Consider the following 26,627-nt stretch of genomic DNA (forward strand, 5'->3'; position numbering starts at 1 on the left):
TCCCTTATGTTTTCCCATTTCTAGTATGATAAACATTTTCACAGTTATTCATACTTTAAGTAGTAGCTTTATATGGCTTCCCACCACTTTCCTCATTCCTTTTTCTACTACATATCTTCCATGCTGCCAACTCTTCTTCCAGGGCAGGTTGAAATGTCAACATAGGACCAATAGTTCTCAAGGCCTTTAAAGACCTGTGTCCAGAAAACTCAAGAACCATACTTTCTATATATTATTAAGCAACTGGTAATTCATTTTAACTAATTGCTTAGCACAGTGAATGAGAATGTGATGAAGACAAGGAGACTGTCATTTACTGAGTGCTTCTAACATGCAAAAAAAAAACTGGGATCGGTATTTTATCACATTATCTCATTTAATCCTCAAATAATTCTACGAAGTAGGGATTCCTTCATCCTCATTTTACAAATGAGAAGAATAAGATTTAGAGGAACTAAGGAACTTGCTCAAGTTTGCATAACTAATAAGGAACAGAAATGAATAATTAAACTTGGGTATCTTGGTTGTAGATTTTATACCCTAAAACAGCACTTATGAAATAATGGAGAGCACACATTAATATTTTAGAAGTACCCAGGGAAAACTTTTTTGACTTCATTTTCTTGTCTCAGTCTTCTATCTGCCTGTCAGTATTGGTGTATGATCCTCATTAAGCCTCAGCCTGAAGGAGCTAAGATTAACCAAATCCAGCCTCCTCCAGACAAGAAAAAGGCTTCCTAAATATAGGACATCGCTGAGATAAGAAAAGTCATTAGTAAGTTCTTTTCTCAATATAAGTTTGCTGAACACATGAATGAGTGAACTGAATGAAATTGATTGGGGTTCTCTGAAACAGTTAATGTGCATAATGAAAAATATGCTTAGAATCAAAGAAAAATATTATCTTTCTCAAATCTATGCTTCCCTGCATAGCTTATTTTCCTCTTCCCAAAATAGCTAGGGAAACCTTTTCTTACCCAAGGCAGGGAGAGAGCGAGTAGTGGACTGTGACCTGTCGGCACTCCTTTTACCTTCCTTGACGTTTGAGAGTCTCGCCTGTTCATGCTTTAGAATTGATTCTTCAAATATTGCACAGAGCATCATGTATGCCATGAAGAGGTGTTTTACCACTGGAGTTCAATAAAAAGTTGCAAATAAGATCTTTTTTTGGAGAAAGACCTGCCTGGCCAAAGTAAGGGAGTGATTTGGAGATTTAAAAAGGTGAAAACAGAAAGGCCATATCTGATCTGTGTTCCTCCAGAAACTGAGCCAGAGATTTGGAATTGTGTGCAGAGTTTATTTGGGAAAATGATCCCAGGGAACAGAAATGAACCCACTGGGAAAAGTGAAACAGGAAAAGAGGAAAAACCAATCTAAGAAATCATCACTGGGTAGGTTACCTCTTTGTGCTACTGGGACTTCAATCCTCCTGGATGCTCTCTAAGGGAACAGGTAGCTTCCCTAAAAGGGAGTGAATTCCTTTGCACGTCTAAGGTTGCTCATGAACAGCACGGGTTGACATGACTTCTGTGGGAATTCCAAACAGCAGCAGCAAGGAAGTCCCAGGGTAGAAAACAAGAGATACATGGTACAGTTCAGTTGAAGAGTTATCAGGCTGCACCTGCAGGCACCTAGTTGCCTCGTCAATGATAGGAAAAAACATTTGGGATGAGAGGATATAAAACGAGTGTTTAAAAATGGCCAATCTTTAGCTAGAGTCAAGGTGAGAAAAAAGAAAAACAATGGTTAACAATGGTTAACCTGCCCATTGCACTGCTTGGATTTGCTTAAGCCCTACATTAAGTCCAGTTCATCACAGAGTCATTAAGTTGACATGTTCACAATCTCTACAAAAGATAAAAAGATACAAAAAACAGCATTAAAAGGAATAAGAAGGTTTAGTGGTTCAGTTCCTGGTGCTTCAAGATGGAATCATGCCTGCCACCCATTCTACATTTTCTAACCCTCAGCCAACACATTATATTTTTTGTTTTAATTTTTAATTTGTGTGCGTACATAGTTGGCATATATATTTATGGGTTACGTGAGATATTTTGATACAGGTATGCAATGCATATTATTCACATCAGGGTAAATGAGGTATCCATCAATTCAAGCGTTTATCCTTTGTGTTACTAACAATCCAGTTACGCTCTTTTAGTTATTTTTAAATGTATAATTAAATTACTTTTGGCTGTAGTCATGCTGTTGTGCTAGCAAATACTAGGTCTTATCCATTCTTTCTAATTGTTTTTGTACCCATTAACCATCTCCATGTCCCCCACCCACTACTCTTTCCAGCCTCTGGTCACCATCCTTTTACTCTCTATATCCATGAGTTCAGTTGTTTTCATTGTTAGCTCCCACAAATAAATGAGAACATGCACAGATTGTCTTTCTGTGCCTGGCTTATTTCGCTTAACATAATGACCTCCAGTTCCATTCAAGTTGTTGCAAATGATAGGATCTCATTCTTTTTGTAGCTGAATAGTACTCTGTTATGTATACGTACCACATTTTCTTTATCCATTCATCTGTTGATGGACACAGATTGCTTCTAAATCTTGGTAATTATGAATAGTGTTGCAATAAACATGAGAGTGCATATATCTCTTGGGTACACTGATTTCTTTTTGGGGGGTTATATACCTAGCAGTGGGACTGCTGGATCATATAATAGCTTTATTTTTGGCTTTTTGAGGTACCTCCAAAGTGTTCTCCATAGTGGTTGATCACAGGGAACAGAAATGAACCCACTGGGGTTCATTTAAATAAAATATTATCTTTCTCAAATCTGTACTTCCCTACATAGCTTAGTTTCCTCTTCCCAAACTTGGGAAACCTTTTCTTATTCAAGGCAGGGAGAGACAGAGTGGTGGACTGTGACCTCTTGGTCACATTCCTACCAAGAAGTAAAGTTTCCCTTTTTCCATATCCTCACCAGTATTTGTTATTGCCTTTTTGATAAAAGCTATTTTATCTTTTCGATAAAAGCTATTTTAACTGGGGTGAGATGATAGCTCGTTGTAGTTTTGATGTACATTTCTCTGATATCCAATGATGTTGAGCGCCTTTTTTCCTATATCTATTTGCCATTTGTAGGTCTTTTTTGAGAAATGTCCATTCAGATCTTTTGCCCATTTTAAAATTAGATTATTAAATTTTTCCCTATAGAGTTGTTTGAGCTCCTTATATATTCTGATTATTAATCCCTTGTCGGATGGGTAGTGTGGAAATATTCTTTCCCATTCTGTGGGTTGTATCTTCACTTTGTTGATTGTTTCCTTTGCTGTGCAGAAGCTTTTTAACTTGATGTGATCCCATTTGTCCATTTTTCTTTGGTTGCCTGTGCTTGTGAGGCAATCTTTGCCCACACCAGTGTCCTGGGGAGTTTTCCCAATATTTTCTTTTAGTAATTGCATAGTTTAAGGTCTTATATTTTCTTTTAGTAATTTCATAGCTTGAGGTCTTATATTTAAGTCTTTCATCCATTTGATTTGATTTTTTATATGACAAGAGATAGGGGTCTAGTTCTATTCTTTTGCATATAAATATCCAGTTTTCCCAGTATCATTCATTGAAGAAATTGTCCTTTCCTCAATGTATGTTCTTAGCACTTTTGTCAAAAAGAGTTCACTGTAGACATATAGATTTATATCTGGGTTCTCTATTTGGTTCCTTGGGTCTATGTGTCTATTTTTATGCCAGCACCATGTCATTTTGGTTACTATAGCTCTGTAGTATAATTTGAAGTCAGGCAATATAATTCCTCCAGTTTTCTTCTTTCTGCTTAAGATAACTTTGGCTATTCTGGGTCTTTTATGGTTCCATATAAAATTTAGGATTGTTTTCCTATTTCTATGAAGAATGTCATTGATATTTTGATAGGGATTGCAAAGAATCTGTAGATTGCTTTGGGTAGTATGGACATTTTTAAAATACTGATGTTTCTAATCCATAAACATGGAGCATATTTCCATGTTTTGGTGTCCTCTTCAATTTCTTCCATGAATGTTTTATTGTTTTTATTGTAGACATCTTTCACTTCTTGGATTATTTCTTAGGTATTTTATTTTATTTGTATCTATTGTAAATGGGATTACTTTTTTATTTCTTTTTCAGATCCTTTGTTGTTGGCATATAGAAATGCTACTGATCTTTGTATGTTAGTTTTGTATTCTGCAACTTCATTGAACTTATCAGTTCTAATAGTTTTTTGGTGGAGTCTGTAGGCTTTTCCAAATATAAGACCATATCATCTGCAAACAAGGATAATTTCACTTATTCCTTTCCAACTTATGTGCCTTTATTTCTTTCTCTTGTCTGATGCTCTAGCTAGAACTTCCAATACTATTGAATAACAGTGGTGAAACTGGGCATCCTTGTCATGTTCCAGATCTTAAAGGAAAAGCTTTCCATTTTTCCTCATTTAGAATGATACTAGCTGTGGGTCTGTCATATATAGCTTTTATTATGTTGAGTTATATTCCTTCTATACCCAGTTTCTTGAAGGTTTTTATCATGAAGGGATGTTGAATTTTATCAAATGCTTTATCAGCATCAATAGAAATAATCATATGGTTTGTGTCCTTTGTTTTGTTGATATGATGTATCACATTGACTGATTTGCATATGTTGAACCATCCTTGCATCCCTGGGATAAATCCTACTTGATCATGATGAATGATCTTTTCAATGTGTTGTTGAATTTTATTTGCTCATATTTTGTTGGGATCTTTGTATCAATATTCATCAGTGATATTGGCCTACAGTTTTCCTTTTTCAATGTGTCTTTGTCTGGTTTTGGTAGCAAGGTAAAACTGGCCTCACAGAATGCATTTGGAAATATTCCCTCCTCTTCTATTTTCTTTTAATAGTTTGAGTTGGATTGTTATTAGTTTTTCTTTAAATGTTTGGTAGAATTTAGGAGTGAAGACATTAGGTCCCAGGCTTGTATTTGTCAGGAGACATTTTATTATGACTTAATCTCAGTACTTTGCTTTTGGTCTGCTCAGAATTTGAATTTCTTCTTACTTCGTTCATGGTAGGTTGTATGTATCTAGAAATTTGGCTGTTTCATCTAGATTTTCCAATTTATTTGCATATGGTTGCTAATAGTAGCCACTAGTGATTCTTTGAATTTCTGTGGTATTAGTGTACTGTCTTTCTTTTTTCATCTCTAATTTTATTTATTTGGGTCTTCTCTCTTTTTTCTTAGTCTGGTTAAAGGTTTGTCAATTTTATCTTTTCAAAAAAACAACTTTTATTGATCTTTTGTATTGTTTTCTTTGTTTCATTTTCATTTATCTCTGCTCTGATCTTTATTATTTTTTCTATTAATTTTGGGTTTGGTTTGCTCTTGCTTTTCTACTTCTGTAAGAGGCATAATCATGTTATTTATTTGATATTTTTCTTGTTTTTTTTTATATAGGTGCTTATAGCTATAAATTTCTCAGTACTGCTTTCGTTGCATCCCATAGGTTTTGTTACGTCATGTTTACATTACCGTTTGTTTTAATAAATTTTTCTGTTTTATCTTAATCTCCTTATTAACCCACTGGTCATTCAGGGCATATTTTAAAGTTCCATGTGTTTTTATAGTTTCCAAAATTCCTCTTGTTATTGATTTATAGTTTTATGCCATTATGGTCAGAGAAAGTGCTTGATATAATTTCAATTTTTTGAATGTTTTAAGACTTGTTTTGTGACCTAATATATTATCTATCCTTGAAAATGATCTATATTTTGAGGAGAAGAATGTGTATTCTGCAGCCATTGGATAGAATGTTCTATAAATATCTATTAGGTCCACTTGGTCTATAGTGCAGATTAAGTCTAATGTTTCTTTGTTGATTTACTGTCTGGAATATCTGGCTAATCCTGAAAGTAGGGTGTTGAGATTTCCCGCTATTATTGTATTGGGGTCTCTTTCTTTATCTCTAATAACATTTGCTTTATGTGCCTGACTACTCCCATGTTGGGTGCATATATATTTAAAATAACTATATTCTCTGTTTTTTAGATCTTGTAGGCGTGTTTTATTGTTTTTTATTCTTTCTTCTTTTGTGTCCTCTGATTTTGTATTTTCAAACAGTCTGTCTTTAAGCTCACTAATTCTTTCTTCTGCTTGATCCACTCTGCTATTAGGAAACTCTGATGCATTCTTCAGTACGTCCATTGCATCTTTCAACTCCAGAATTTCCACTTGATTCTTTTTAATTATTTCAATCTCTTTATTAAATTTATCTGATAGAATTTTTAATTCCTTCTCTGTTATCTTGAATTGCTTTGAGTTTCCCCAAAATAGCTATTTTGAATTTTTTGTCTGAAAAGTCACATATCTCTGTTTCTCAAGGACTGGTCCCTCGTGCCTTATTTAGTTTACCTGGTGAAATTATGTTTTCCTGGGTGGTCTTGAGGTTTGTAAATATTTTTTACTGTTTTGGCATTGACAGGTAGGTATTTATTGTAGCCTTAGTAGTTTGGGCTTGTTTGTACCTGTCCTTCTTGAGAAGACTTTCCAAAGGACTTGGTTCTTGTGATGTAAGTTGTGTCTGCATTTGGACTTGGGTGTTGGGATCTAAGTTGTATTTGCATTAGGATGCACCCCAACCCCAGTAATGCTGTGGTTCTTGCAGACTCATAGAGGCCCCACCTTGGTGGTCTTGGATAAAATCTAAAAGAATTCTCTGGATTAACACGGAGAAATATCTTGTTCTCCTCTCTTACTTTCTCCCAAACAAATGGAGTCTCTCTGTCTCTGCCAGCACTTTATCTTTAAGGAGCTGAAGCCCGTAATGGCTTTATTCTTGAGTAGAGCAGCTGCAATTACCCATCTACAGTTACCACTGTGCATGAAGCCACACAAAAACAGAAAACAAACAAACAAACAAACACCAGTGAATCCTCTAGTAGCTAAAGAAAATCCTTTTTGCTCTCATTGTGTGGCAGTCAACTCCAGATCATCATGATAATCAGGATCAATTTCTTCTGTCTTTATCTCAGCTGACAGTTACAAATGCAGGTTTAGTGAAACCCTTATTGCCATCACAAAATACTATTTGCAGCTTCAGGTTCTGTGAAAACACCACATCCATCAGTAATCAGAATTTCCAATTCACCAGATTTTAAAATTGTAGGAGCACAGATGATAAATTCTGAAATTGTGTCACTGGAAGTGATGATTGGAAGGCCAAAAGTCACATTACCCCTTAGGTTCTGTACACAGAACCACAAATCAGCAACATAACAAAATGGAAGATTGCATTTCCAACACTATATGGCATTGTCTTTGACCTGGCATCTTAATTAAGCCCTTCACAGATTATTCCATCATTTTAGTAATTAAGATTTTGGTGCTTTGTATCCATTCACATAGTCCATCCACCAGCCTCTGCTCTAAACTTTCTTAAATATTATCTTCCAGTTTAGTTATTTCAAGACCTTTGACAAAGCAATCAAACCATTTGCTAATGTTCTGGCATCCGTGATGTCCCCATCTCCAGTCATTTCTTCCTGCACACAACCAAGTGAACTTCTTGCAGCTCAGTTCCCTGGGAGTATTTCACTTTACTACCGTCTTTCAAAGTCAGGTGTATGTGTTGTCAGATTACCCCTTGTAGATTTTTAGCTACCACCAACATATTGATCCAAGCAATCTGTAAACTAGACTTTCCTACCACCATTAGCCGATCATAGGGAACCCTGCATGAGTCCACAGGTGACAGTTGCAGAAAAGAAATTGACATAACAGAAATAGGTGACATGGTGTCCAGGCCACTTGTCATGCAACTTCCTATGCCTTCAGAACCTGTTTGTATTCAGTCTTTAATGTAACATTTGCATTGAACAAGGTGTCCCTTGGATGCCCAATCTCATGACGCAGTGGGTTTGAACTACCAACATGATTAGCAACTCTAGTTTCATACTCATTTGATGTTCCATGGTCAAGTAGTCAATCTACGAAGGCCCAGTAGGATGTCAAAGGCAGTTTTTAAAATATCAAGTAGTCATTCTTTGCTGCAGAAGGTATGGCCTTGCTCCAGAACCTTAAGGGACTCTGCTGTGACTCATCACACAACATCCTTATCTGTTATGATCAATTCTAACACTATTTGTTCTGTTAGGTTACACACTTGGGATAGCTGGGCAACTTTTAACCTAACCTGGATGGGCTGCAGAGCCTCTCTTGCTCTGAGCCATACTCAAAGCTAGTGTCACTCTGAATTATCCAATAAAAGAGTAATAATATTTTTCCTGACCACAGCATGTGCCACCTTCAGAATTCAAACAAACCCATCAAACATTATGCTTCTTCTTAGTGACAGTAAATGCAAGATGCAACAAATTTTCCTTTACTTTAGAGAGAATGTCCAAGCACACCAAAGATATCTACATACCTAAAAAAGTCACCCCTTGGACTGAATCCTAAATTCTTATAGGGTTTATCTCCCAGATTCTAGAATGCATGGGTGTTACTTATGTACCCACAGGACTTTTTATTTGTTGCTCAGCAAATTCAGTTTGTATATTATTAATATAGCAAAGTACCATGATCTTTCACAGAATTTTTTAATGATCAAGATCCCTGAGGATTATATTGCAGTGGAATTTGGGGGCAAGACAGTGAATATGTACTGCTGTATTTCCTGTGTAAACACAAGATACTTTTTTTTTTTTTTTTTTTTTTGAGATGAAGTCTCGCTCTGTCACCCAAGCTGGAGTACGGTGGCACAACCTCGACTCACCGGAGCCTCCTCCTCCTCCTGGATTCAAGCAATTCTCCTGCCTCAGTGTCTTCAGTAGCTGGGATTACCGGCGCCTGCCACCACACCTGGCTAATTTTTGTATTTTTAGTAGAGACAGGGTTTTGGCTGATCTCGAACTCCTGACCTCAGGTGGTCCACCCACCTCAGTCTCCCCAAGTGCTGGGACTACAGGTGTGAGCCATTACACCCAGCCACAAGATGCTTTTGACTCTCTTAATTATAAGGACTGAGAAAAATGTCTTCATCAGATGCACTGCCAAGTACTATAGTCTATAATGATTTGTTACAGTAAAGATTCTACAATGAGCACAACACTTGGGATTAGGGCTACTAATAGGTTACAGTTACAGTCAGTCATTGTAGTATGTCACATATGATTGGTTTTTGCAAAGACCAACAAATAAATTCAGCAAGGACACAATAGGAGCCTTCTGAGGAACTATGTAAAATGTGCTTTAGAACAATGCACGCAAGTCAAGACGAGTTTAATATTTACGTTAACATTGACGTGGATTGGTCAATGGTTACAGAGAGAGTGTTAATGGTCTCATACTTCAAGGTTTGTACATTCATCAGAATGAGTGAATATGCTCTCACAGAATCCCAAAGAGCAGTAGCAGAGAGGATATAGGGTAGGTATGTGATACAACTGAGGTGCAACAGATGCTTACAACTAGAGGCCACAATAGTTGGAGCACAAAGGTGGCTCAAGAAAATGTGAGATCAGGCCAAAAAAATACATTAGTCATTTGGCAGACAGTTGCAATATTTTAGGCATAACTCCATAGAGGTCTGAACTAAGGTACTGATGGCAGTATGATGAAAAGGAGACAGTTTCAGTAGATGTTTATGAGGAAGCTGTCAAGGAGGTAAAATAAAAAGTGACCAACATATTGTTTCTTACATTTTTGACCTCAGACTGTAAGATGCCCTGTAACAAAATGATTCCTTAGAAAACAGCAAGTTGAGAAATGTTGGTTTACACACAAACAGTCCTCTTTTCTGCAAGAGTTTTTTTCTAAAATGCAAATTCCTGTATCTAGATATCATCTATGCTAATGACCACCAGACATCAGAGAGAAAAGCCCATGTGGCAGCGTTTAAATCTAAGCCAACTTAATATAGACAATTCTGATATTTTTATTTTACTACACTATTTTAAAATGTTAATTAGTTGAAACAGCATTCAAATCAATGATTAAGTAGCCCTTTGAATATAAAAGAAAATCAAATTAACTTCTGGCTGACTGTAAAGTAGATGAAAGCTAGCACCAGGGTAGTCTCCTAATTCATGAAGATATTTCATAGCCAGGAAGGGTTCAGGTCTGGAATTCTTCAAATTGGGGGTATTTTAAAAAATTTTCCCCTTCTTTACATTGCTGGTGAGAATGTAAAACGGTACAGCCAATGTGGAAAATAATTTTGTGATTCTTCATTAAATTAAACATGGAATTAGCATAAGATCCAGCAATTTCATTCCCGGGTATATATACACAAAATAATTAAAACAAGTGTTCCAGCAAAAAATTCAACATGAATTTTCATAGCATCCTTAGTCACAATAGTCAAAAGATGGAAACTACCCAAATGTTTCTCATGGATAAATAGATAAACTGTGATATAGCCATAGAATGAGAATGAAGTACAGATAGATACTACAACTAGGTGAGCTTTGAAAATATTATGCTACAGAAAGAAGCTAGTCACAAAAAATAATATAATATATATATTACAGAATATATATATGTATTATACATACATAATATATTTAATTACATAATATATATATCTACTTATATGAAATGTTCAGAATAAGTAAAAATATAGAGAATGAAGTTCAACTGGTGGTTACTTGAGGCTGGGAGGGTAAGAGTACAGAAAGATCACTCTAAAAATTACAAGGCTACTGTTTGTAGTAATAAAAAATGATCTAAACTGACTGTGGTGATAGCACATACCCGTGAAAATACTTAAAATGCATTGAATTGTATGTTTTCTTTTTTTAAAAAAAAGAATTGTATAAATTTAGGGGACACAAGTGCAGTTTTGTTACATGGATATATTGCACAGTGGCAAAGTCTAGGCTTTTAGTGTTACCATCACCTGAATGGTGTACGCCATACCCATTAAGTGATTTCTCATCCCTCACCCACCTCTACTCCCCCAACCCTTCTGGGTCTCTTATGATTATTGTTCCACAAGTTATGTCTATATAATTATTTGGCTCTTACTTATGTGAGAACACATATTTGGCTTTCTGATTCTGAGTTGTTTCACTAAAGATGATGGCCTCCAGTTCCATCCATGTTGCTGCAAAAGACATGATTTCATTCTTTTTATGGCTGAATAGTATTCCGTTGTGTGTGTATATATAGTGTGAAGTATGTATTGTGAGATATATATACATATATATCATGATTTCTTACTCATTCATCTGTTGATGGACAGAGGTTGGTTTCATGTTTTCAGTATTGTGAAGAGTGCTGCTGTAAACATACAAGTGCAGGTATCTTTTTTATATAATGATTTACTTTCCTTTGGGTATATGTCCAGTCATGGGATTACTGAATCAAATAGTAGTTGTACTTTTAGTTCTTTAATAAATATCCAAACTATTTTCCATAGAGGTAGCTCTAACTTACATTACTACCAGTAGGAGGATGCAAAGGAAAGCATTCCATTTTCTCTGCAACCTCACCAACATCTGTTCTTTATTTATTTTTTGTCTTTTTAATAATATTCATTCTGACTGGTGTAAGATATCTCATTGTGGTTTTAATTTGCATTTATCTGATGATTAGCATTTTTTCATATGCTTATTGACCATATGTATGTTTTCTTTTGCAAAATGTCTATGTATGTTCTTAACCCACTGTTTAAAGAGATTATTTGGGTATTTTTGTGTGTACTGAGTTGTGTGAGTTCAAATGAGTGAATTTTATGACACATGATTATATCTCAACAAAGCCTTTTAAATATTTTTTTTAAAAGTCTTCCCCTTCTTTTTAAAAATGTATATCTATCTACATTTATTTTTCAAGAATGATTTTGCTGAACATAAAATCCATGCCTCAAATTTCTTTTGGAGGCCCCAAAAGGATTCCCAAGTACATTTTGGCTGCATAATAGCAGCAAAAATTAATGATGAATGGATACCACCTTTCACACTAGAAAAGGAGTGAAAGAACACTTCAAAATGTTAAAACTAGGTCATAAACAACATTGGAAAAAGAAACTTTGGTTGTGCAGTTGTGAAAATTAGAAGCGTTTCTTGTGTGTAGTAGGGAAGAATTGAGCCAAGGGATGCAGTAGCTTGTTTTAACAACGTTCTAAGAAAGTTTACTTTACTCCCTAGTCAACTGTGAACCTATTTCTTACAAGAGGGTTGGAGGCAAACTTTCTGAATAACCTTCAAGTGTTCTTACCAATTTCCATCAAATCCAGCAAACCTAAGTCACTGGAGATACTAACAGAAAGAGACTCAAAAGTCCTAAGTACTTCTCTGAGAAACTGTAGAAATCATAAGTAATCAGAACCTAGTCTTCTTTCCCAAACCACTAGTGATTTATAACAGTTTTATCAGGCTTTCTATATTAAAGCCAGCTATCATCTCAGCTCTTGAAGAAATACTGCTACAACACAATAATAATAGCTTTTTAGTAAATTATAGGATACAACTTGACCTTCTACAAAAGAGTTGAGAGGAAGAAGGGAGGTCTGTGTGCTTCAGGACATGGTTTCTGTATTCTATTTCATGTCAAGTGCCAATTTTTTTTAATTCCAAAAAGGCACAGAGAAAGCAAATATTTCTATTTTATTTTTTTCCACTAGCTTTCCTAATAACTACAAAGGAAAAGACATAATAGGCCGGGAGCGGTGGCTCAAGCCTGTAATCCCAGCACTTTGGGAGGCCGAGACGGGCGGATCACGAGGTCAGGAGATCGAGACCATCCTGGCTAACACGGTGAAACCCCGTCTCTACTAAAAAATACAAAAAACTAGCCGGGCGAGGTGGCGGGCGCCTGTAGTCCCAGCTACTCGGGAGGCTGAGGCAGGAGAATGGCGTAAACCTGGGAGGCGGAGCTTGCAGTGAGCTGAGATCCGGCCACTGTACTCCAGCCTGGGCGACAGAGCGAGACTCCGTCTCAAAAAAAAAAAAAAAGAAAAAAAAAGAAAAGACATAATAGTAACAACATGAATATTGCTTATGATTATAATTATGATATTCCCAAACACATTTAATAACCTCTTCGTTTTCTCTTCAAATATTCATTGTGGAGATACAATATTCTAAGTACAATTTCCATGATCAAGACAAAGGACATAATATTAAAAACTGCAATAGGAAAAACGCATGTCTTCAAATTTAATACATAAAGATACTGTGATGTAGATGTTACCCCATAGGTGATAAGCCAATTTGTGCATAAGCTAATTATTCCAATTTACCATGCCTACAGTTAGGCTACCAAATAAGACCACTTGATATTTTGCACTCTAGCCAATTGGCCATATTTTTCTCAGACAACTAAATCTAAGGACATTAGCACATAATTCATTCAAGAATGTCTTTTTAAAATGTAAAACAAGGCTTTTGTTTACACACTAATTTCTAATATGAAGCTAAATGAATTTAAGATAATATACTATCATAGGAAAGAAAAGATAAATATGAAAGTCTTTCTGTTCACTCAGAGTTTTAGTTGAGGACCCAAAACTCATAAAAATAAATATCTCTACATTCTAAAGAGAACTACCAAACCTATAGTCATAAGACTTACCAACATATAACAGAACAGAACAGTTCCCTTGTTTGGGTTCCCCCAGAAAAGAGAGTCTGAGGAAAGTATTTGTATTCAGCTAGTTCATGTAGCAGTCTGTCCTAAAACAAGAGTGAAGAAATGGGAAAATTAAGACAGGAAAGGTGCAAAGCCAACTCATGGGGCATTAGTGAGGCTGCGGCCATGGGCAACAGGGCTTCCCTTCTGCAGGAACCTCTGAGGAACACAGAATGTCCCGCAGGATGGCATACCCAGAAGAGAGGAGTTTGGGGCATTTGTCTACAGGTTTGTCCAGTGGTTAAGGTTTGCTTGAAATATTAACTGCACCACACTTTGGGACTCAACCTACGAGGGGCCAAGGAGACTTTGCTATTTACAGAAGGTCCTAAGACAGAGAAATGGAGAGATCTATAGTAGATGCTTGAGATGGAATGATATCTGCATACTTAATTCTGTCCACCACAGCCATGGCTGGAATTTGGAGAAAAAAAAGGAACAAAAGGAATGAGATACAGAGTACCAAAATGCAACAGACTGAATGTTTCCATCCCCCCAAAACTCATATGTTCAAATCCTAACTCTCAATGTGATGGTATTAAAAAGTGGGGCCTTTGGGAGGTAACTGGGTCATGAGGATGAAGACCTCATAAATGGGATTGGTGCCCTAAGGGACCCCAGAGAACTTTCTAGCCCTCTTTGCACCATGTGAGAATACAAGAAAGAAAACAGATCATTTGCAAACTGGAAGACGACTCTCACCAGAATCTGGCCATGCTGATACCCTTATCTTGGACTTTGCAGCCTCCAGAATTGGGGAGAATACATTTCTGTTATTTATTAGCCACTCAGTCTTCTACTATAGCAGCCTGAACTAAGACCAAAAAAAAAGGCGTTTGTTACATAGATCCATCCCACGCCTACCCTTCTTTATAAGAAACACTTGAAATGCTAAGGAAACTGATCAGAAAGAACAATTCCTTGAAGCAAAAAAAAAATTTAACACATTGTGGCATTTCTCTTACTACTCCTGTAGGAGAGAGTATAGGGTTGTTTTTCAGCTGCCAAGGCAAGTGAGGAAGCTTTAAAAGAAAGAACTCTTCTAAGTGCCTGGGGATGTTTGCAAGAGAAGAGCCTTGCATCTAACCAGGCATCTTTCTCCCTGAAAGAAATGCTAAGGCCTGCCTCTGCTGCTAACAGAATAGAAAACCAGATTTTCTACAAGATCTTAACATGTCTCCTTACACTTGCCATCTTCTCATTTGGAAATTCTGAAGATAGCAGGCTAGCTGGAGCTATTCATATGCACAGAGAAAGCGAAGAGGATGCAGTTATGAGATCAAACTGCCCCTCTGCCATATAATACAATGAGGTTATATGAGCTTCCTTTGGCCATATAGACACTTTACGTGATCAGCTAGAATGGTCTTCGAAGGATATTGCCCAAGAAAACTGCCTGCAGGATGAGGAACCACAGCAGAAAGGGCTAGTGTGGGATATATCACTGAAAAGCAACAGTGAAAGGGAGTCAGAAGAGGTCAAAGAGTGCATTTTCTTGGTCAGTATGGCAGATGACTAGTTGTCCCCACAAAATTATTTTCCCTTCTTGCTGGACATGTGACTGTCAAGCTTCAGATTATATTTCCCAGCCTCCTCCCATGAAAAGAAACCACATGACTAAGTTACCATCATTGCAATGGTAACATAAGTAATGGGTGCAATTTCTGCCTCACTTACTAAAATGAAGTTGCTGGCCCTGGATTCACCTCTTTCCTCTTCTCTCTCTGAAAAACAGACAGGTCCATGACAGCTTTTTGGTCATGCAAACTAGGATAACATGAATTTAGGGGGTTGGTGGATGAATAATATGGAAGGAACCCAGGTTCCTAAATGACCTTTTGAGGGAAAGCTGAACTATCAAGTGGGAGAGTAATAAATCCATATTTAAGCAAATGTTCATTTTTTTTTATTATTGCTCCATGAAAAAGAAAAAAATAAACTTAAGGTTAATCCTATTGATTTTTTATTTTAATTTGATTATGTTTCTAACAAGAGAGATTAAATACAAAGAAATTGACCTTGTTGGATGCTAGAAGGCCACAAACCATTATAATAGCTAAGACGCTTTTCATTCCCCCTTCCCCAAGAACCAATTTTCACTGCCATTAAGGATGCATGATTTCAGCTATTGTGTGTTTTTTCCTCTTTGTTAGAGCAGCCTAATCTTTGCCCTCCCTTATACAGTGAGGAAGTTAGAAGGGTGGAAATTTCTTTTGCATCCCCCCAGGAGCCCACTATTACAGCCATGAGAGAAGGCTGACCATAAGAAAAGCCACTTGAAAATTAAGAGAGAGCTAGAAACACCAGACAAAGCACCAGGTAAGTAAAATGGGCTTTACCATATTTTCTCTCATCTTTTCTCTCCTCAATCCCTGTTCCTCAACCCTACTTGGAGGAGCCAGAGACAAACGGCAGAGGAGAAGGGATGTAAAAACAGGAGCTTATGGAGGTGGACTAAATCTTACTTTGCCTAGGTGAGAGAGACAAGTAGAGGAGCTTAAGAAAACAAAGTTCTAATTTAGACTAGACTGGACATTTTAAAATTTATAAAGGTATTTAAAGCTACGGGTTTCATACAAGATGTCACCCAGAAATGACAGTGAGACATCCGCAAAAGCAGTAGAGGCAGAAAAATAAACCTGTTTCCAAATTGCACTCTACCAAATTCAGTACACCCAATTAATCGAGTTATTCGATATCCAATAAGTAAAGCATATACACTGCAAATGTTCAAGAACAAATGATATTTCTCCCACTCATCCTCAGCTGTTATCAAACCTGGCTAATCTAATTGTGACAGCTTTTGTCCTATTTGAGATTCAATCTTTTACTTCTCTTCATAGATACCTGCTAGAACTCTGAAGTCTGTTCATGGACCCCAATTATTAAATATGCCAATTATGACTTTGCAACGACTAAAAGAATTTAGAATCCTTTGCAACAGGGGTTGTTCTATTTTTCTAGCCAGAGATTGTCACTCCATAATTTACTAATGAGCTTTTCTAGAAATAACAGATAATGCTTAGCATCTCTACTTTTTTTATCTACTGAAGTCCAAACATCTCAGGGTGATAGCAGGATTATAGGCAGCATCATTTAATAATACCAGTTTTTCAAAGTAATTTCTTTATTTTAAAAGCTTTTTTATTTTATAAAGCTTTGGCACAAAATTGTTGTGACATGTTTCCTAATTGCAGAGGGAGAGGGTGTTGCTTTTAAAGCACATTTTAAAGGAAGAACTTTCTAAAATCTACAAAGTGATTTCTTACAAATGCCATTAGTCACAGAATTAAAAGTGTTTTCCTCCACTTATTTATTTTACACTAAAATTTAATAATATTTTTCTTCCTCTGGAGAGTACCAATGTTAAGGGGTAGTAGCATGAAACATTTAAAGTAAGCTCTCTTGGAAGGTTGAGGCAGGAGGCTTGCTTGAGACCAGGAGTTCAAGACTAGCTTGAGTAAATAGCAAGACCCTGTCTCTACAAAAATATTTAAAACTTAGCCAGGCATGGTGGCACGCAACTGTAGTCCTGGCTACTTGGGAGGCTATGGCAAGAGGATTACTTGAGCCCAGAAGTTGGAGGCTGCAATGAGCTATGATCACACCACTGCACTTCAGCCTGGGTGACAGAGTGGGGCCCTGTATTAAAATACTGCTTTGTTTCTTTGTCCCACCCCAGCTCTTATGATTCTAAAAGTCTGTCTAAGCATAAAGTGTGTCCAGCTTCAAATAAGAGAGATGGAGAGCAAGGAGAATCTTTATACATGCATCTATGTAACTATATAGATAGATACAAACACAGATCTTAAAGAAGTCAAAACATCCAGCTCAAAAATGTCATCAATGAAAATACTAAGGTCTCAGAAACTCATAAACCCAAAAAGATAAACAAGCAAACAAAAATACTTATCTAGTTTCAATTCACCAAGCGCTGACATCTTCTTTAATCCTCATCTCAAAATCTCGCACACCTTGAATGTTGCCTCTCTCTGTCCTGAGATGAGATACACATCCTCGTATCTCCTCTATCTTTCCTATCCTATATTATGAAGTCCCATCTCTGTAGTGCCTCATTGTTCTGCTCCACACAGCCTTCCCTGGTTTCCCTGGTTTGGTTGCCTTTGATGCTTTCTCCAAGGATTCCTCTGAGAGAGCCACATGTACCAGGTCAACAAACTGAGGAAGGCAGTAGCCTATGTGCTCATCAAGGGAAAGAACAGTCTTATTCAATCCTCTATTCCATTTCCCCAGTGTAGCAAGTACTAGTTGAAATTGTTTTCATTTTGTTTTGCTATGTTCTTGCATTAATTGAGTCACTGGGTGAAGAGAAAGAAAAGGAAACATATCTCCTCCCAATGACATTGTCACAGCATGGGTCCTAGATGTTTATTGTCAGGAAGTCAGGCACCTGGTGGGAAGTTAAACTGTTTTCCTCCCCTGGGCATCCTTAGCCTGCCTATTACCTGGTTATTAGTCACTTGATGTACCTCAGCACCTAATGAGGACAGAGGCTGAGCAGTCCTCAACCACCTACTCCTTGCTTGTTAGATGCCACCTGCATCTATCTCTGCTTGACTAGATGCTACCAAGAAGCTATCTTGAGTCACTAAACAGACCCACCATTTCCAAACTAACAGCTATACAAAAGCTCTCATTTAGATGAATGGAGTAATTTACAAGCAAGATAGGAAAGACAGAAGGAAAGATGGCATAAAGAGTGCTGCTTCAGCCCTTTCTATAAGGTCCAGCTTGTACACCAATAGCCAGTCTTGCCAATTGCTCACTCTGCTTATGCAAAGAAGCTGTTACCCTGCCGTGGAAAGTGCTGGAGGTTTTTTTGGCCCATCACCATTCATTACCAGGAAGAAAAATTAGCTTCTTATTTGAAGCTCTTTTTTTCGTCATAGCCCATTGGCCATGACTGATGTTACTTTAAGTAATGCAGCTAAAACTGCTTAACGCCAGAAAGCCTCATACATAGGAAGTGCTTGCTCTAGTTAAGATAAAACCCAGAGGAGGCAGAAACTGTACAGGACAACAGGTGTCTTCAAACTTCCCCTTACCACCTTTCTTGTATGTAAAGACATAAGAGCCTACTCACAAGTCACAGTTTCTTATAAGTCATTACACAAATGTCCAAGAATTCAGAATTGTATCCTTATATAGCCTAAATATTTCATAATACTGTTGACATTGATTCACCTCTTAAGATCATTCCAAAGGACAAGGATATGTGACCTATTTTCACTGTAAATAATAAATACATCATTTTATATTTCATTTGTCATACTTCCCATTAAATCATTTCTTAAAAAGAAATCCAACAGCATCATTTCTTTTTTTAATGTTGTTCCAATTATTCTTAAAATAATTAGAATATGGCTTACTGTATTCTTTTAGGAATCAATATTTCTTTTGGCAAAACATTATGTGGCTTTTAAAATAAGATAATAGCTTCCATTACAACAAAGTGACTATTTCTCTCAACATACTTGAACTTCATATGAAGATGGAACCAACGAAAGGAGGAATGCTCTCGGCGACTTACTAACATTTAGTCAGTTGATTTCACTTATAAGAAGGGCACCTGGCATCTTCCATTAGTTCTATTACCACAATTGCAAGGGCTAGGATGATAACGGCACATAGGAGGGAAAAAACTAAAAGAAGGATTTACTTTAAAATTAGCTCAAGATGCTTGAAGTAAACAATTTTTAAAACACATAAATAGACAGCTAGCTAATAGTTATTACATTCAATAATTTAGCATGATATGCATGACGGTTTTGACCTCCAAAATAATTTAGCACCTTGAGCTGAGATTAAATGCAGAACATTAATTTTTCCCTCTGGTTGTCAAGCCAACCAAGAGACCCGTCAAATCCATTTAAATAAAGCCTGCATCATGTAATAATATTAAAGGGTATAAAATATTAATATGGGTCTGTGGTAGAACATTGGCCAACAGAGCTACAGTGAGGTGCCTTTAATTTATTACCCTGACAATCTATCTTGCACTAAAGCTAGGCGTTAAAGCACCATCTAAGAATTATTTTTTTGAGCTAGAAGATGGGCCCATTTAAGAAAGGTCACAGTTCCTTCAACTGCGCAGAATTTTTAGTACCTCCAAGGAAAAGAAGTCATGAGTTCCATTTTAATTGTATGAATTTGAAGAGATAACAAAGTACAAATGCCGGAAACCCATTGTAATGAAAATGAAATTTTCAAAGGAAAAGGTAGACACTAACTCATTACATAAGGCCTGATGAGCTTCTCCCATCGTAAAAGTCCATCTAAATCAATGTATTATTTACATGCCACATACACCAACCTTCATCAGTGCTCTTCTCCTAAACACATTCTGATTTTATCTCTGAATACCATTTTCTGGATCATTTTCCAATGGGTTTGCTAAGTTTTAAGTACATATTCTTAAATATTTTATCCTTATTCTAAAGATTATTTCCCTGCAAGAACCACACTTGTTCCATATAAAAAATCTCAAACTGATGAGTAGGGAGGTTATAGATGGAGATAAACAGTGGGAGAAACGTGCAATGCATGCTTTGTTGTATTCGAGTGGTTGCTTTATTGATATAAATACTCAATAGTCATTCATTTTACTAAATTAGAAATTTGTACAAATTCTTTAAAATACATTTGGTTTACAATTTATTTTAAACATGCCAAACATACTCTTTAATGCTAATTGTGTTATTTTTCCAGGTACATCACACACACACACACACACAGACACACACACACACATACACACAAAACAAAAGCCAGAGGCTGCCTTCTTGCTCCCCCATGGTCATCCACCACACAAAGCAGTAGATCTTCCTTTAAACTGAGCTTCCACTAACTTCAAAGGATCTTCTCTGTAGGAGAACAAGGTGCGTAAGACACAGGACGAAACAGAAATCTGACCACAGGAAAAAAACCTTTAAAAATTCTAACCAAAGCACAGAATTCTCCAAACAAGGGAATTGCCCCGCAACAATCAGGTCAGGCATGAAATCACAGACATTAGAGTGAAGTCAGAGAGCTCACCTTCATGTGGAGAGGGAAGACAGCACAGTGATGACACAAAATCTCACAGCAACCACAGTGACAGGAGTGGAGGAAATTGCAGATTTCCCAGGCTGACCTATAGTTACTTGATAAAATGCAATGGACACCATTCCAATGTCTCAAAGGGTGGCCATAATCTTTCAGAGCATGGAAGGCCACTTGTTTCAAAGAGTCAAAGTGTCAGCCGAGTTCTTTATTTCTAAATTTTCTGTTTATTAATGTTTTAATTTCTACAAAATAAGCTTCCTGAATTAACTAATTTGAGCTGTATCTATAATAAAGCTTGTTAACTAAATTTGAGAAAAAGCTCAATGTTTACCTCATATCCACTGCTAATATGGACCTGGAACTCAGGAGACTTCATTATCACATCATTTCTACAGCGTCTTATCTCATTGGCTAAGTGATCACATGCCAGTCATCGCTGTGAGGTGTTTTCCTTCTTTATCAGATCCCCATCATAGAGGTCCTAATAACCTGGGAGAAAAGACAAAAAAAGTTGTATTAAGTTTACATTATTTGCCCAGATGAAAGCAGAAAACCATAGAGTAATGCAAAAGGATCTCTGTCTCTGAAGGGCCATTATCACTTCATCTTCTGGAACAAAGGCAGAGACACAGAGGTTTGTATGCGACTGTCTTCCTGGGCTGTCATTCTATAGAATTGCCAAGGTAAGTGTTCCCTCATAGTACAGCTTTCCTTATAAACTTACAGGCAGTGCTCATGATAAATAGGCTCATAAATTATTAGTAAATAATCTAGGCTTGGAAGGTCCTAAGGGAAAGTATATAAAAATATCTGATTGTAAGCCAGATGCGATGGCTCATGCCTATAATCCTAACACTTTGGGAGGCCAAGGCAGGCAGATCACCTGAGATCAAGAGTTTGAGACCAGCCTGGCTAACATGGTAAAACCCCATTTCTACTAAAACAATACAAAATTAAAAGAAATATCTGATTGTATGGGATGCTTTTCATCCCAAAGACTTTTCCAGCAATCTATATGTACATTTTAAGAAACTATCACTGCTCTTTTTACTGTAAAGATACAGTGTAGCATGCATAACCCTGTATGCAGAGACCTTATAATCCAAAGTGGTAGAAGGGGTAGGGTTGCCAGTGAAAATACAGGAAACTCAGTTAAATTTGAATTTCAAATAAACAATGAATAGGTTTTAGGGTTTTTTATGTTTGTTTTGTTTTGTTTTGTTTTTTCAGACAGAGTCTCGCTCTGTCCCCCAGGCTGGAATGCAGTGGCACGATCTTGGCTCACTGCAACCTCCGCCTCCTGGGTTCAAGCAATTCTCCTGCCTCAGCCTCCCAAGTAGTTGGGATTACAGGCACGTGCCACCATGCCTGGCTAATTTTGTATTTTTAGTAGAGATGGGGCTCATGCCTGTAATCCCAGCACTTTGGGAGGTCGAGTCAAGCAAATCACTTGAGGTCAGGAGTTCGAGAGCAGCCTGGGCAACATAGTGAAACTCCGTCTGTACTACAAAATACAAAAATTAGCCAGGCATGGTGACACATGACTTTATTTATTTTTCTTTTTTCTTTTTTTTTCTTTTTATAACATTTTTTGTAGAGATGGGATCTCACTATGTTGCCCAGTCTGGTCTCAAACTCCTGGGCTCAAGGGATCCTCTTGCCTTGGCCTCCCAAAATGTTGGGATTACAGGTGTGAGTCACTGCGCCCGGCCATGAGCATGACTTTAAACACAGCATGATTGTGTGTTTCTCTCACAATGAGCAGATACTAGCACAAGGGGGCAGAAACTAAAGAAAGGGCAGATGTCCTCTTGAAAAGTAGGAAGCTGGATAGCTTTGGCTTAAGAAAGATGAAAAACAAGACAGAAGACTATTACCTAAGCTAATAAAATCAGATCAATAAAAATCTACACCTTGAAGCTGATAATTTTATAAGTAATATAATTGAATAATATTCAAATATTATTGTACGATAGTTCCCAGTAGAACTAAGAGTACTGAGGGAAAAAATTCTGGGATCTAAGATTATAGACTATCAGTTCTTTTATTGATTTAATCGATGATTTACTGCATTTAAGGAAATAATGGTTTTTTTCCCATAGGTAAAACAGAAGACTAGTAAATTTGCTCTTATTTAGGTGAATACATAAGCAAGTAAGGAAGAGTTAGCATTTTGCTATTGTCTGGGATAGTATCACAATGGCTGTATTTACTTTAACAAATGAATATATATGATTAATAATAGGAGTACATTTGATGATAGTAAACATTTTAATAAATTTCAGTAATTGCCATAGTTATTAAAGGTAGTCTTTTTTTTTTTTTTTTTTTTTTTTTTTTTTTTTTTTTTGAGACAGAGTCTCACCCTGTCACTCAGGCTGGAGTGCAGTGGCATGATCTTGGCTCACTGCAACCTCCACCCCCCAGGGTTCAAGCGGTTCTTATCCCTCCCAAGTAGCTGGAACTACAGGCACACACTACCACATCTGGCTAATTTTTTGTAGTTTTAGTAAGACGGGGTTTTGCCATGTTGCCCAGGCTGGTATTGAACTCCTGGCCTCAAGTGATCCACCTGCCTCGGCCTCCCAAAGTGCTGGGATTACAGGCGTGAACCACCATGCATGGCCAAATTTAGTCAATTTTTTAAATACTGGAAGTCTTACTTTTTCTTCATAGAAAATGATTTCTAGTTTTCTAAACTAGAAATAATAGTATCTTACCTTACATAACATGTTTTCCAAAATCTTGGTGTAATTTCTCTCCTGCTTGTATGTGAAAACTGCCACATTCAACATGAGAGAATAGTCCATGCTCCTGAAAAGAACGTGCAATGGATCAAATTTTCTAGTTTTAATTTTGTTAAAAACTACCAGATATGTTTAATTTCCTTGAAAATGTTTATATGTTAAGCAACATGAAGACTTTTTTGTATTTATGTTACTTTTACTAAGATATATATATATATATTTTGGTCCAGAAACATTGAAATAATGAATACCTTCTTTCAAACTTCTCATATAATAATTATATTGTATTTTATATTTCTTCCTCAATAGACTTCATTCCTGCAATCATTTTAGTAATCCTGATTTAGGTATTGAGAGTCTGATTTTTAAGAGCCCACTTAGAAATTTGTTAAGATTCTCAAACTGCATTGCATGTATTAAAGTTTATAGCACCCAGCGTCAAACATTTTGCTATAGTATTATAGTAATATTAAAACTGTTTTGGGTGTGCACATGCACACGTGTGTGGGGGGGGGAGGGGGGCGTTCTTCAAAGAAGGATAAAACACAGTTACGGGCTGAAATATCTTATAGATAATTGTGTACTTTCCCATCAGGGAAAAGATAAAACTAGCCTAACTATATGTGTTTACTATAAGAGTTGCAGGGATGTCACTGAGGAGGAATATTTTTTTCAAAAGTCATGAAATAATATTATTCCAAAAGGATGTTTATGCAAAATATATGAAAATTTTAAAATACAATAATTCATTCAAAAAGCACTGTAATTTCCATTTTAAGACTCATTTGATAATAATGCTGAGAAAATAAAGATCATTGGAATTTAGAGCTCAATTACATTTTAAGTTAAAATACAATAGATTTAGGTTCCCAGAAAATAATGTCAAGAGAGTTAAAAATGCACTTTCATTGAATGAATACATTTGGTTTTATGTAATTCCCTATTTTGAATTCGTTTTTTGCTTTGTACTATAAAGCGTAATATGAAGTCATAGCTCAAGTCTTTTGGGTTAAAATTTTTTTTAAAAAAACAAGAAAAAGTAAACGGCCTCAAATTTACCAGCAGCAAGCAAACAAGGGAAGGGAAGTAGCTTCGTGCTGTAAATGTCAATCAATGGAAACAGAACATAAGCTAGAAATTCAGATTTGTTCGTATTTTAAAATATATGTATAAACTTTGCATTACATTTGGCATGTTTGGGGTGGTGCCACATAATCAAATACATCAAAATGTTATAGCGAGCGCTATGAATATTCACAATATGTATGATAAATAAATACCATGGAATCCAACAAGACTCCCAACAGATCTTCATTCTCCGAAAACCTTACTAAAGAAAAAAGGTAGGTTGAAGAAATTCTAAGAATGCTGCTAATGTCCTCCAACTTAGAGAAAGGGCGACTGAGAGCTGAGTAGAAAGACACAGGAAGATGTTCAATACTAGAGGTCCTGGAGGATCTGGAGAATCCTGGAGGATCACACTCCTGGAGGATCTCAGAAAGACAAAAACAGATACTGGAACTTACCATCTTCAGATGGAGAAAACAGATGCTATCAATGGAAATAGGCCCTAGTAGGAGACATTTATAGGATTTCAGTGAGAAAGCCAAACCCAAATTGTCCAGAACAAGGGTTATAGTTCTCTAATCCTTGAACCCTCAGGTTTCAGAAAAGCAGATAGAACAGACAACCAAGCCATCAAAATATAGCACCTAAATTAACAAATCAAACAACTCTCCAAAACAAAAGAATGATAGCAAAGAGAATTTACTCATACTATGTCATAACAGAAACTTCCAGACAAAGCTCTCTGTTAACCAATAACCAAATGAAATGCATGCCATGGAAACAATGGCAACAGACTACAGTTGAAAAAAAAATTAGCTAGTGAATAACAAATGAAAAATCCATCATCAAGAAGACATAACCCAAAGAACAGAACTTATTTCCCACAAATAACTTCACACTATAAAATAATTTGAAAGAAAATGAATTCAATAAAAGAACTCAAAGACGAGATGATAAAACAAATTAGGGAAACTGAAGTGCTAACGGGAAAAAAATGAGAAACAAAAAATTATATTATTATAGATCTAATACATAAATTAGAAACAGAAAAAAAAACAAGTTAAAAAATTGAAATTGCAGCATGGGAATGTCTTAAAACATGTATACATGCAGGGAGAAATAGGGACAAAAAGCTTAAAGCAAATGAAAAGAAATTGGTGAATGTAAATGGCAGATAAATGACATCTATCAATCATTGAAAAAGAGGAAAGAAAAGGTATATGGAAAACAAATACAAAAGTATTTATTTAAAGTTTGAATAAAACTAAATAAAATTTTTAAAATATATCTTCTAATATGAAAGCTGTTGCAGAATAAGCAAACCAGGTATATTCTCATTAAGCTACTAAATTTTAAAGATGAAGTTAGAATTGTTGAAGCATCCAGGTAGTAAAAGCAAATCAACATTAAACGAGAAAGAAAAAAACATTTGGCTTCAGACTTGGCTTTTTGAACAGTAACATTCAAAATCAGAAAGTAATGGAACATATCCACAAAACTCTCAGGGGTAAAACAGCATGGCTTTATATTGTAATAATGATCCAATAATTACTCCAATAGAAAAGCAGTGGGCAAATATAGGTGCGGTGGCTCACACCTGTAATCCCAGCACTTTGGAAGGCCAAGACGGGCAGATCACTTGAGGTCAGGAACTCGAGACCAGCCTGTCCAACCCCATCTCTACTAAAAATACAAAAATTAATTTGGCAGGGTGGTACATGCCTGTAATCCCAGCTACTTGGGAGGCTGATGCAGGAGAGTCACTTGAACCAGGGAGGTGGAGGTTGCAGTGAGCCGATATCAGGCCACTGCAGAGCTAGACTCTGTGTCAAGAAAAGGGAAAGAGAAAAGTAATGGGCAGACATTCCCAAGCGTGTAAAACCACTGCTTCTTGAACAAACAATTGAAAAATTGATGAACAAGAGAAAATCCAAGTACACAATTTGAAATTGAAGAAGCTTCCTTAAAAAGATTAAGAATTAGCATTAACTATAAAATATAGAAATTAAATAGAATGCTTGGAATATGACAGTACATATAGTGAAAATAGTATAAATGTTCTAAAATTTCTAACACAGTAAAATAACCTAAATCAAAATCCGGAGGCTCAAGAAAGAGAGAAGGGACAAACGATCACTTTG

At 36.4% G+C, this 26,627-nt stretch overlaps 1 long non-coding RNA gene across 2 annotated transcripts in view; it reads right to left on the reverse strand.

Moving 5' to 3' along the window:
• The window catches only part of LOC108522851 (uncharacterized), an 87,209-nt gene that overhangs the window by 41,746 nt on the left and 18,836 nt on the right, over positions 1-26,627 (reverse strand). For both annotated transcript variants that reach the window (XR_001883619.1, XR_001883618.1), the window contains exons 2-5: positions 23,392-23,485; positions 21,003-21,160; positions 15,284-15,330; positions 13,550-13,650 (exon numbers count right to left, since the gene is read on the reverse strand). This is a non-coding gene — a long non-coding RNA (uncharacterized LOC108522851). The remainder of the gene's footprint in view (positions 1-13,549; positions 13,651-15,283; positions 15,331-21,002; positions 21,161-23,391; positions 23,486-26,627) is intronic.

Source organism: Rhinopithecus bieti, unplaced genomic scaffold (genome assembly GCF_001698545.2).
Source record: "Rhinopithecus bieti isolate Rb0 unplaced genomic scaffold, ASM169854v2 scaffold_66246, whole genome shotgun sequence".
In the NCBI taxonomy this organism is placed as follows: Eukaryota; Metazoa; Chordata; class Mammalia; order Primates; family Cercopithecidae; genus Rhinopithecus; species Rhinopithecus bieti.